Below are 11,179 nucleotides of genomic sequence, written 5' to 3' on the forward strand. Positions count from 1 at the left end.
AAATTATACATGAAAAATATTTTTCAAATGTGCTCAAAGATAAACATAGTAGATACTAATTTTTCTTTTCATTATTTATATACTAGCATCTGCACCCAGAGGTGCAACAGAATTCCGAAACCAAGGGAATATGAAAGTAAGTAAAACTGACATTTAAGTAAAATGTAATGGTATAAATTTAGTTTGCATTTTTAATTGCAATACCTAAAAAGATGTGGACTAGTTGCTTAAAACTCAAATCTATTTTTTTTCGTATTGTACATATGTTTGAAATCTATGAATGTGGTACAAATTTCAAATATATGTATGAAAGAATTCTCATGAATTCATGTAACCATCATAGCGAAAATTCCATTCTTTGGACCTAGATACAACGATCTTCATCCACCAAAACTTGAATAGGTTTCAAATATGCAAAGTATGACATCCTCCTTCCTAAACAAGACCTAAGCAATACATATATTTGAAATATTATTAGATCGAGACACTTTCAACACAACATTTGGTAAAGTTCAAAGCTTCGCATATAAGAAATTCAGAGATCCGATCCATATGTAGTTCTTGTATAGTGAATGGTTTCACATTAAAATAGTCCATATCATCTTCTTTTGGTGGAAATCGTATGCTCCAAACAATATCCTATGCAACATATGTAAATTTCTTTCTTGTGAGGACCTAGAAGTCATTGAAAGACACTAATCTCATCAATAACAAAGCTCAACAATACAACAAAACCATAAAATACGGGACTCAAAGCTTTATGTTATATGCCTCAGTACATCCAAACCATAAAATACCCAACACAAAGCTTAATGTTATATGCCTGAATACATCGAAACCATAAAATATCCAACTCAAAGCTCAAATCTTAACATTATATGTCTCTTAATGTGAGATAGGGGACTTTAAAAGTTCCCAAAAAGCACTTGCATGTTGGGGTGTCCATCATTTTAGATAGCATACCATACCATCTCAATCTGGAGCACAAGAAAAAAAGCCAAATGTTTTGGACAATCCATGGAATAGTTTGGAATACCATACCATCTCATTCTGGAGCGCAAGAGAAGAAGCCAAGTGTTTTGGACAATCCATGGAATTGTTTGGAATTGCAAACTGAAAAACAAAGACAAAATTGTTTCAAAAGTTCTCCATGGAAGGTTCTCACACAGAAACATAAAAAACAACCTGAAAATCATTAATATTATCAACAAAATAAAATTTCAAGTCTATAAAAAACAATAAACATTTTCTCCTTATATTTTCTCAAATACACAATTGGTTTTGTGCACTTTCTAAAGATTAATGAAATGTTCAAAGCCACTAATGACTAAAAGAACTACCTTTCATCATTTTTTTAGTGCCCAATCAATGTTTCCATGTTTTTGAAGATTAATGAGATGTTTTAGGCCACAGATAATGAAATGCATTGCCTTTCCAAATTTCTCAATGCCCAAACAACATTTATTTCCTTTCTCTGAATATTAATGGAACTTTCAAGCCGAGGCATAATGAAAAACATTCCATGAGAGATTTCCTTGGGAGCATCAACCAAAAATGGTAGCATTTTTAATATACTATCTAGATACAATTTGTACGTACAAAGACGAAAGAAGGAGAAGCATAGGGATGGTTTTTATGAAGCATAGCTGTAGTCTTTACATATGGAGTTATTTTTAGTACAATTTTTTGGATTTTTAGTGAAATTTTGGTTTGTGTTATTTGAATTAGTTTTTTGTATGAAGCATAGCTATAGTGTTTTACATATGGAGTTGTTTTTAGTGTAATTTTTTTATTTTTTTGTGAAATTTTGATTTGTGTTATTTAAACTAGTTTTTTGACTATATATATAGATTCAGCACTTTGAAAAACACCCTGAAAAACTTCTTGTGCACTTCAATTGTGCAAGGTTACCCATCGATCTTGTGATTTCAATAAATTCTGGTAGGATTTTAGAGAAATTAGACCCCGAAAACCTTCCAAAAAATCTCACTAAAAACAACTATTTTCGTTGTAGTCTATCTAGCTTTTAAATTTGTCTTGAAAATTATAGAAATTCACGTAAGATTTTGAAAAAATCTAGCAACATGAAGGATGGGGCCCCCTTTTAGGATGCATTGAATTGCATCCCAAGAAAAAATCTTAGAATGCTTTTAGGATGCATTGAATTGCATCGTAATGATCTAAAAATCACTCTTGAGTGACCTCAGTTAATTAAGTATTGAATGAAGGTATTACAGACTCATGTGCTGGTGTGTGTCTATGTTATTTTAGGCAACGGATCAATCAGATTGTGAAATACACAGACACTAGAAAATGGAAAACAGTAAAAGAAAGACAGTAAGCAAAAACGAGAACACAATAAATTAATAAGGAGTTCACCCTATCCTCCAGGTCCAACTTTCAGTGGTGGCCTTCTTTTATTGTGTCTTTAAACTAGTGACTTACAATGAGGAGCCCAAATTGAGTCTCCTAAAATAGAATTTCTTGGAAGGGTGGTTCTTGGATTCCCCAAGCCACTAGAGTTCACAAACTCTTTTCCTTACCAGCTCTTAACCTCTCTGGTCTTTAATGGGAGGAGCCCAATGTTGTGCTTAGTTCCCCGAAAGATCCTCTCAGGGATGGCTCGATGCTGCCTTATGCTGTAGGTCAGCTCAACTCTCTGTCTTTCTTCTCTTTGCTTCACTGTCCCTTCATTCTCTATCTTCATCTTCTACTTTCTCCTTCTATTCTGTTATGTCTGTTCATGGCTTTAAAGCCAGTCGCTCTCATGACTGCTCATTTCATCTTCCGCCCCTATCAAATCGCCTACTGTTGCTTGCTTGGAGTTCCCTGTCTCTGCATCATCATTAATGGCTCACAAGGAGTGGCCAGTTGTCCTCCTATGAACTGCGGCAAATTTTCCTCGTCAGTTCAGTTCTTTGGTTACATCTGGAAATGACTCGTCCGCCATCTCAGTGGTCAAATCGAACCTCAAATCCTTATACATCGCGACTTAATCCCCTGTTAAATCCTGTTCCCCCATCAGGCATAATCTCAACCGTTAGGTCTGGAGCCCCCAGATCCGATGCCATTCACTAATTTCGTGCGTTTGACTTGCTCAACCGTTAGAGTGCGATGAGTGGCAGTTTTCTCTCTCCTCTACCTACCATGCATCAGGTGCTAAATGGAATCGCTCACGTTTCTTCAATTCTGCTCACTGCTCAAGGGTGCCCCTGATAAATACCACCAGTTTTGGAGCGCAGATCCTGCCTTCCACCTTAGCGCTTTCCCCACAGTTTTCCTGACTTCCATGAGACCGAGCGCTTTGGGGCTTTCCTTCTCGAGGGGTTTTTCCCAACGATGGTGCTAATTACACATCAGAAATGCCCTATGTTTCCCAATCTGGACTTCCCAATGGCTAGTTTCGCTTCTTGCACGGTCTCCATGGGCCTCGGTCAGCACGCTTTGACTGAGATTCTCGTTGTTGCTCATTGATTACCAACTGCCACTGTTCAGAGGTCTTCTTGATCATTCTGTGCTTTTGAATTTGATGTTTTGTCCTGATTTGATATAATCATGGTGCTTTGACTATTCTTCATGGATCCAATTCGGATCACGGCCTTCCCACTGAAAAAGCTTTTGGACCACCAAAAGTTGGTTTTCAAGAATCGACTAAGTGAGGGTACTACTGTCTCTCTTACCCAATCTCAATCCACTTTGCACTGCTTCGCTTTCAACCCTTGAGTCCAATTCTGAGGTACTCAACATCTCCTCTGCACGTCATCCTCACCTTCCTGTCCAGAACTGTATCTTCCTGTAATTCATTGAGATATTCAGGTAGCAAGTCATCAATAGAAGGCAATTGACTCTACTCTTCGGGATCCTCAATTAGAGAGGGTTGAAATAATCTCAAGCAATCTGCATTTACAACTGAGTAGATGTGAATGTAAGCTGGTAGATTAAGGCAAAAAGCATTTTCACCAATCTTCTCAAGTATTTGGAAGGTTCCATACTTGATAGGCTTTAGCTTTTTACCTTCATCGTGCATCTTGTTCTTGCTAATATACAGCCAGACTTGGTCACCAACATGAAAGCTATGCTCCATCCGATGCTTGTTATGCCTTGCCTTGTATTTTGCTTGCCTCTTTTCCAATTGTTCCTGTACTACCTGGTGGATTTCCTGGATTTCTTCAATGAACCTAGCTTCCCTGTCCACATTACTATGTCCCTCAACTATGATATCTTTACCAAAGACAAAATCAAAAGGAGACCTTGGTGTGAAACCAAAATAGGTCTCAAAAGGATATCTCTGTGTAGAAGAATGTTTTTCTCTATTGTAAGCATGCTGCACATAACACAAATTTTTGTCCCAAAGCTTAGGATGTTTGCTGCAATACCCTCTGAGTAATTGGATCACTAACATGTTAACTACTTCTGTCTAGCCATCAGTCTGTGGATGAAAAGTTGTGCTTTTCTTTAATTTGGTGTCCATAAGTTCCCACAGACTTGACCAAAACTTCCCCACAAATCGGGTGCCTTGATCAGATACAATGGAAGTGGGTAATCCAAAATGAACCCATACATGTTCAAAGAACAATTTTGCAGTTTGTTCAGTTATAATCTGTTTATTACAAGGTATCAAAATACACATTTTTCTGAACCTATCGACAATAACATACAGATAATCATGACCTCTCCTAGATTTAGGCAGTGCTCCAACAAAATCCATAGAAACACTTTCCCAAGGGTGACAAGGAACTGGTAATGGAGTGTACAAGCCTAGTTTCCTCTTGCTAGGCTTGCTTTTAGCACACATAGTACACCCTCTTACATATCTAGAAACTTTCTCATTCATTTTTGGCCAATAACAAAATCTTTGCAGCTGTGCAACTGTTTTACTTACCCCAAAGTGACCCGATATCATAAACGTGTGTGCTTCTCTAATTATATTTACTATTTCAATTTGTGGAATGCATAACTTCCCACAATGGTATAAGAGTCGGTCCTTTACATGGTAGTCCAATTCTTCTACTCTTTTTCCTTGACTTAAAGTTGCATATACATCTTTAAAGTTCATGTCTTGAGCATATTGTTCAATGTAACTTTCATGTAACACAAAATTATGCTTAAGTATAGTAGAGGCACTTATAATGGGTCTAAATAACATTTTTGAAACTTTATTATGTATCCCATTTTTATATCTGATGACTAAATGAAATTGTTGTAGAAAACTCATCCATCTATAGTGTCTTAATTGATGCAACTTAGTATGGGAGTGTAGATATTGAAGTGGTTGATGATTAGTGTGTATTACTGTCTCTTTGCCCATTAAGTAATTTTTCCACTTTTTCACACGCTGTACTAATGCATACAATTTTTTGTCATATGTAGGATAGTTAACTACTGCAGGATTAAATGTCTCAGAATGATAACATATGGGTTTATCGTGCCGTGTCAACACTGTTCCCATGACATAGTCACTGGCATCTATTTGGATCTCAAACGGCCTTTGAACATCAGGCAGTGCTAGTACAGATGTTTTACTAATCTTTTCTTTCAAGGCGTCGAAGGCTTTCTGATGTTTGCCTCCCGACTGAAACACCTTGTTCAATCTTGTTAAAGCATGTAAGGGAGCTGCAATTGAGAAAAAGTTAGAAATGAACTTCTTCCAATACTGTGTTGCCCCTAAGAAGCTTCTCACTTTTGTAGCAAACTTGGGTTTAGGCCAGTTCACAATGACTGCCACTTTAAAGGGATCTGTCTTTGATTCACCACCCCATACTATATGACCCAAATAATTTAGAGATGTTTTGCCAAATTCACATTTGAGAGTTTAACATGAAGCTTTTCTTTTTTCAAAACATCTAATATCCGCTTAACATGATTCAAGTGTTCTTCCGATGTTTTACTAAAAATCAGAATGTCATCTAGATACACAATAACAAAATCATCAAGAAAAAGTTTGAGTACATCATTCATTAATCTCATGAAAGTAGTAGGAGTATTAGTTAAGCCAAAATGAATAACCAACCACTCATACAATCCCTATTTTGTTTTTAAAGTAGTCTTCCATGCATCTTGTTCTGCAGCTCTGACCTGATGGCATCCACTATGCAAGTCTAACTTTGAAAAATAAATAGATTCCTTCAATTGATCCAAAAGATCATCTATGCGAGGAAGGGGATAATGATTTTTTATTGTTATCTTATTCAATGCTTGGTAATCAATGCACATTCTCCCTGAGCCATCTTTCTTTCTCATCAAAACGATTGGTGACCCACATCGTGATGTGCTAGGTCTGATGAATCCTTTCTCAAGCAACTCCTACACTTGCTTCTTGATTTCAACATTCTCTAATGCAGACAACCTGTACATTCCAATGTTAGGCAATGGAGCATTTTACCGCAAAATAATATCATGTACTATTTCCTTTTTGGGTGGCAGACCTTTAGGTTCTTGAAACAAGATATCATACTCTAAAAAAACCTTTTTTAAATCAGCTTTTTGTTTAGCATTACAGCCCTCAAATATATTGGTTTTATCAGTTTTCTTTTCCTTTACAACCATCAGTAAGAATTGTTTGCATGAATTTATCATTCTTTTCATTTGCCTTGAGTTTATGAGAATATAATTATTCTTGAGCTTATGAGCTCTTACAAAGTATTTGATTCCATCTTTAACAAGTAGATACTTGTTCTCATCTCTATAGAAAGTAGATTTTCTATCACACAAGTAAGGACTTCCTAAAACAATTCCACATATATCCAAAGAAATTATGTCTAACTCAACTTCGTCTACAAATGTTGACCCAAAGAAAACTTGAGTTTGCACTGTCTAGTTACTTGTAGTTGTGCTTTATCATTCAACCATCCTAATGGGTATGGCTTCTTGTGACGTGTAGTTACTAATCCCAACTCCTTTACAATTGCTTCAGAAATTAGATTTACTTGTGAGCCACTATCAGACAAAGTATCAATCTTTTGATGTTTGGAAACAACTCGAATATGGAAAATCTCATGTCTTTTTCTCTAATTTTATTTATCAATAATAGATTGAGCAGAATTACTAGTAGATGCTTTAGAATTCTTACCTTTTACACCTGTGGCTGCAATAGTTGTTTCATCTCCCGAGTCTGACCCCAAATCCTTCTGAATAGCTGCAACAGTCTTCTTCTTCTTGCCCTCAAACTTCTTAGGTCTCAACTCTGGATGCAGAATCCAACAATGCTCATCATGGTACCCATCCTTGTTACAGTGAGTGCATGAAGCTTTGCTCTTCTATGTAGTGTTAACTTTCCTTGATTTCCATTTCTTCTTTTTTTTCTCGTTATTCTTGCTTGCAATGGGTTGGGATAGTCCCCCAACCTCTGGATTTCAATTCTTTCCTCTAGCTTCTAGATAAGTAGCTTGTACAGATACCTCATCTATACTAGTGGCATTAAAAATAAGGATGGTATGCCTCATGTAGCTGTGTAGACCACCAATGTACTTCAAAAGAGTTTCTGGTGAGTGTAATGAGATTCCTAGAATCAATGGTCTCTTTCTAAATTCTGGAGTATACCCTCGCACACTTTGCCCTTTCAACTATTGAATAGTTTGCCAACTCATCATGGCTTGTTGCATGTAGGCCAATGGATAGAACTGTTTTTTTATTGCAGAAACAAATTCACTCCAGACAGAGATGGTCTTACTATGTCTCTTTAGGTCAGCTTGGGTCTTGCCTTCCCACCAAACCGAGGCAGTGCCTCCAAGGTGCAGGCTTGCCAGCTGAATTTTGCTCTTGTCTGAATCAATACTCTGCACTTTGCAATAAACATCAATTTGTCTAATCCAATTGTCCAACTTTTCTGCATTCAACTCTCCATCATATATAGGTAGATCAAATTTAACATCTAGTTTGATCAAAGATGCTTTCTTCTTGTGTTCAGGGCTATTAGGAGGAGTGAGGAAGATTTCCTCTTTCCTTTTTCCTTTAGAGTAGTCATGGAAGTGAGACTCATCTTCTCCTTTGTCTTGTTTAGAGCCTGATGAATCTTCATCTTTGTGTTTTCTAAAGTCCCTATACATTTCTTCTACCATGGACTTTATGGCTAGGAAACTTTCTATGAATTGAGGGTCTGGCACCACAGAACATTCGTCTGACATTGTCTTCCAAGAATAGACTCTCCCAATTATAGGATTAGTTTCGATCGACTCTTGTTCCCCTAATTTGAGCTTTGATCTAGTTAGCATTCAACAGCTAAACCAACACAAGCTTGTCTAACCTTAACAACCTAGAGCTCTGATACCACTTGATCTAAAAATCATTCTTGAGTGACCTCAGTTAATTAATTATTAAATGAAGGTATTACAGACTCATGTGCTGGTGTGTGTCTATGTTATTTTAGGCAACAAATCAATCAGATTGCAAAATACATAGACACTGGAAAATGGAAAATAGTAAAAGAAACACAGTAAGCAAAGACAAAAACACAAAAAATAAATAAGGATTTCACCCTATCCTCCAGGGCTACATCTCCGGTCTAGCTTTCACTGGTGGCCTTTTTTTATTGTGTCTTTAAAGCAAAGAATTACAATGAGGAGCTCAAACTGAGTCTCGTGAAATAGAATTGCCTGGCAAGGTGGTTCTTGGATTCCCCAAGCCACTAGAGTGCACAAACTCTTTTCCTTACCAGCTCTTGCCCTCTCCAGTCTTTAATGGGAGGAGCTCAATGTGGTGCTCAATTCCACGACAGATCCTCTCAGGGCTGGCTTGATGCTGCCTTATGCTGTAGGTCAGCTCGGCTCTCTGTCTTTCCGCTCTTTGCTTCACTGTCTCTTCATTCTCTATCTTCGTCTTCTTCTTTCTCCTTCTGTTCTGTTCTATCTGTTCATGGCTTTAAAGCCAGTTTCTCTCATGATTTCTCATTTCCTCTTTCACCCCCATTGAATCACCTACTGCTTCTCGCTTAGAGTCTCCTATCTCGGCATCATCATCAATGGCTCACAGGGAGTGGCCACTTGTCCTCCTACGAACTACGCCAGCTTTTCCTTATCGGTTCGGTTCTTTGGTTACATTAGGAAATGACTCGTCTGCCACTTTAGTGGTCAAATCGGACCTCAAATCCTTATACATCGTAGCTTAATCGCTTGTTAAATCCTGTTCCCCCATTGGGCGCGATCTCAGCCATTAGATCTGAAGCCCCTAGATCCGACGCCATTCGCTCATTTCACGCGGTTGACTTGCTCGACCGTTAGTGCGTGATGACCGGTGGTTCTCTTTCTCCTCCGCCTGCCACGCGTTGGGTGCTGAATGGAATCGCTTACTTTTCTTCAGTTTCGTTTACCGCCCAAGGGTGCCCCTGATAAATACTGCCGGTTTTGGAGCGCGGGTCCTGCCTTCCACCTTAGCGTTTTCCCCACGGTTTTCCCGGCGTCCATGCGACCAAGCGCTCAAGGGCTTTCCTTCTCAAGGGGTTTTTTCTTAGCGATGCGTGATTAGGCGCTTCAAAAATGCCCTCTGTTTCCCGATCTAGGCTTTCCAATGGCTAGTTTCACTTCCTGCGTAGTCTCCATGGGCCTCGGTCAATGCGCTTTGACCAACGTCCTCGTCCTTCCTCCCTGATTACCGACTGCCACTATTCAGAGGTCTTCGTGATTGCTCTGTGCTCTTGAATTCGAAATTTTGTCATAATTTAATACAGTCATGGTGTTTTGACTATTCTTCATAGATCCAATTCGAATCACCTAAGAAAAAATCTTAAAATTCTTTTAGGATACAAAATTTAGGATTTTTTTTCTTAGGATGCAATTCAATGCATCCTAAAAACATCTAAAAATTTTATGATGCAATTCAATGCATCCTAAAAGGGGGTCATCCTTCATGATGCATGGCCAAGATTTTGAATTTCTACATTTTTTTATGATATTAAATCGATTTCAATCATTAAAAACAAATTTTTTGAAAACTAAATAGACAACTCCCATATTTCCTCGGATATCCCTGCATTTGGGCATGTGCGCATAGTAGCGCCGACATGCAGTGTTTAAGAGTGACCATATAGTGTGAGGTTTCTTGTCTCCGCTAAAAAATCTAATAGAAAATTCTAAACGTAGTAGAATAGTTAAAAAAACATTGTAATTGTGTAGGATGGAAAATTGAGATGAATGGCATACTTATAGTCTTAGTTTAACAATTATATTTTATTTGTTTTATAATTTTAAGTGTTTTAGAAATATTTAATGGTGTTAGATTTATTTCCACCATCAAAAACATGATTCAAACAGTGACTCTATAAGAAAATTTACCTGTCATCTAAACAATTCCTCAACTTTAATAAAAGACACCATGCTTATAAGTTTATAACATTGTATTCGACGTCTGGACATTCGTTAGGAGATCCCAGTTTTTCAGCGATAAAACGGTGGACGCCAGTGATAGTGCTAAGCGTTGAGGGCCGTAGCTGACTCGGGTGTAAACTCGGCCGCTTACTGTCAGCCGTGTTTTTTCCGGGCTCATATCATGTACGGTTCATATTTGAAACACATTTTATGAGTTTTTCAAAAAATATATGGAAATCTCCACTCTCATATATAGGTCTTCTTTAACTTTTACAAGTTTTTGGAGATTCTGGTGAAACTTTAATTTCCAAAGGTTATAATCATTACACATTTAATGTTTTCAATTCACATCCCACAACTCAAATTTTTGTTTGACGGCCCACACATTGTTGAGGTAAACATTAAATTGATAGATTACTTGTACAGAAACTTAACCATTTAAAATGATAGATTGCTTGGTCCTGCAGGCTAAGGAGTCTTGCAGGCTAATTTATAATTTTAATATATGTCTCATAGCTCTATGATGGGAAACAATTTTTAATTTATGTCATATTTTTCTTTTAAGATTTTAAACTTGCACTGAAATATCATTCAAAATGTGGTAGATCAAATTTATATTAATATATCTTTTACATAATGGGTTATAATATTCATTTTAAATTCGAGTTTATAATTTTTTTTATTCATTTTGATAAGTCTAAGTTTAATATGGATGTGTGGGTATCTCTATATTTTTTAAATTGTAGATATAATTTTTTTATTTTTATTTTTTTATTGTCAATTAATTAGAAAACAACTATTTTTTTTAATAACGTATAAATTTAAATATCTCTTTGTTACTTTTGGTACAATAAAGTAATTAAGTAATTTATTCTTTTTTT

Source organism: Pinus tabuliformis, chromosome J, assembly GCF_031772625.1.
Source record: "Pinus tabuliformis cultivar Carrire ecotype Pingquan chromosome J, CPIR1, whole genome shotgun sequence".
Classification (NCBI taxonomy): Eukaryota; Viridiplantae; Streptophyta; class Pinopsida; order Pinales; family Pinaceae; genus Pinus; species Pinus tabuliformis.